This window comes from Suncus etruscus, chromosome 5 (genome assembly GCF_024139225.1).
Source record: "Suncus etruscus isolate mSunEtr1 chromosome 5, mSunEtr1.pri.cur, whole genome shotgun sequence".
NCBI lineage: Eukaryota > Metazoa > Chordata > Mammalia > Eulipotyphla > Soricidae > Suncus > Suncus etruscus.
Genome location: NC_064852.1, coordinates 156,123,338 through 156,125,902, shown reverse-complemented (window position 1 = coordinate 156,125,902; position 2,565 = coordinate 156,123,338). Strand labels below are relative to the sequence as shown.

At 58.4% G+C, this 2,565-nt stretch overlaps 1 long non-coding RNA gene across 1 annotated transcript; it reads right to left on the bottom strand.

The window, feature by feature from the left end:
* Positions 1–1,902: 1,902 nt before the first annotated feature.
* Positions 1,903–2,229, bottom strand: LOC126009512 (uncharacterized). The gene is made up of 2 exons (XR_007495903.1): positions 2,063–2,229; positions 1,903–2,029 (listed from the first exon to the last, which is right to left on the bottom strand). It is a non-coding gene; the product is annotated as an uncharacterized LOC126009512 (long non-coding RNA).
* Positions 2,230–2,565: the final 336 nt, after the last annotated feature.

Genomic DNA, 2,565 nt, shown 5'->3' with positions numbered 1-2,565 from the left:
GAGCAGTCAGCGCACCCCTTGCCTCTCCGCTGGTCACCCCCAAGGCCTGTTCCTGCTTTCTGGGTGTATGTGGAGATGCCCCCCAACCGCTCAGACCCTGGCACCTGACTCACCACTCCCTGTGCCCGGCCCAGCTCCCACCTCATGTGGAACCATGACAAGCCTACCCCTGCCTCAGGTCGCCCTATAGCCCCTGCCCTGCTGGTCAGGGTGGCCCACAGCACCTTCCAGCTGCCAACCCTACCGACGTGGATCTGCCCAGCCTTCCTGGGTCCCTCTCTTTGGGGTTGGGGGTAAGGGGCTGTGAGGCTTTGGGGGTCCTGCTGGTGAACCTCAATGGAGGCCTGGGGGGGGAAGGAGACCCCCCCACCCTCAGGGAAGGCCAGGCTGCCATGGAGTGCATGTGGGGCAGGTGGGAAGCCAGGACCCCTAGAGCGGCACCCCCAGACACTGAGACACATGGTTTAGGACTTGCCCCCAAGACTCCACCAAGGGGGCCGTGGCAGGAAATGGGGTGCTGAAGATGCTGGGGCTGGAGCAGTCAGGAGGCAATCGTGGAGAAGCCAGATGAACTCCCACCTGCAGGTCTAGGAACTAGTTCCCTTCCTGCTGCTTGCAAACCCCCGCCCTTAAAACCTCACCTGAGCCCCCACCCCACCCCCGCTGCCCCGCCCCATCCCTGCCCCATCCCCTAGCCTCCGTCCTGCCTGCAAAAATGGGTGGGCGGCGCCCCCTGGTGTCTACTCTCAGACATAGCAGGCAGGGTGTGTGGCATTGGCAGAGGGAGGGCCTGGCCGACCCGAGTGGAGCGTCCACTCACCTCCAGGGCCAGGGCCCTCACTCTGGCCCACAGCGCAGAACAGCGACTTGGAGGGCTGGCTGGGGACTTCTATCAGGAACGTTTTCTTCCATTGAAACTGGCAGCGACGTACAATGGGAAGGTCATTTGCCTTGCACATGGTTGACATCCCATAGGGTCCAAAGAGCAGTCAGCAATTCCTGAACAGAGTCAGGCGTGTATATACCCAAGTATAGCCTGGTGTAGTCCCCTCCAAAAAACGAAATAGAAATGCAGGAAGTACTGTGCACTTGCCTTGTACACAGCTGGCCACACCAGGAGCCATCTCTGAGCACAAAACCAGGAGCAGCCCCAAGCACTGCCAAGTACAGGCCCAAAGAGACCAACCAAGTGAGAACAGGCCTTTAGGAAGCCCTGCCTGACCCACGGTGGCCAGTCTCACTTCTGCTGGGGTACTTCCTGGTGTGTTCAGGGCTGCTCCTGGCTCTGCTCGGGATCACTCTTGGCTCTGTGCTCAGGGACTCACTCCTGACTCTATGCGCAGGGACTCTCTGTGCTCAGGCTCAACCATGGCTCTGCTCTCAGGGCTCACTCCTGGTGGTTTCATGAAAGCCTTTGTGGGGTCACACCTGGCTGGAGGCATCAAGGCCACTGCAATGACAGCTGTACATGAATCTGGCCCCTGGTTTGATTTAATGCACCCCCTTCTCTGTCCCTCTGTGGCTGCAGAGACTCAATAACTCCCTCTTCCTGTACTCCCCAATCTCCGGGTGCATGTGAGGATGCTGGGACCTTGTACTCGCAGGGTCAGTGGGTGGACACACCAGAGTCCTTCCCCTCGGTGCTGGCCACTGTCTGTCCTTGTGCCCAGCCCACTCGCGGCAGGAGCGCTGGGGTCACAGGGCCCCACAACGCTGTCCCGTACTTACCTGCCAGGCTTCCCCATGCGCCAGAAGAGTGTATATCCAGTTGTGGGTCCAAACCCAGCTGTGCTTGTGGTATCAGTAGCACTGGAGAAGGTCCCAGACCTCACCCAGACGAGTATGAGCTACTGTGCCCAGTCTGGCACATCGAGGGTCAGTGAAACACAAGGGTTGTTTGACTGCATATTTATTGCTGTGCAGATGTTCAGTTAAACCATAAAGCACCATCTACATATACACAGAGGGCACCCCGCCCCATAGGGGCATTAGCTTTGGTGTGGCACCGGCAAAAGGAGACAGAGTCGCCCTAGGGCTCCCATTCTGCGGCTCCGCTCGGGACTGAGGGCTCCTGCACTAATGCTACACGTGGGACTTGGCCCTGTGAGCTCTGACAGGACAGCCCAGGCCTGTTGGTCCTAGGGTTGGCAGTTAACAAGCACTGGCTCGGTGACCCACAGCTGAGCCAGCAGCCCCTGAGGTCCCTCCGTGGGTCACATCGGTGCCAACTGCAACGTGGCCATTTGCAAACAGCTTCTCTCAGGAGAGAACACGAGTCTTACTTGTTAGTAGTTGAGTGAGTGAGTGCATAAATGAATGAAAGTATGAATGCAGGGCCAGCGAGGTGGCGAGGTGGCACTAGAGGTAAGGTGTCTGCCTTGCAAGCGCTAGCCAAGGAACGGACCACGGTTCGATCCCCTGGCGTCCCATACGGTCCCCCCAAGCCAGGGGTGATTTCTGAGCGCTTAGCCAGGAGTAACCCCTGAGCATCAAACGGGTGTGGCCCGAAAAACCAAAAAAAAAAAAAAAAAAAGTATGAATGCCAGAGAGTGGGAGTGAGGAGAC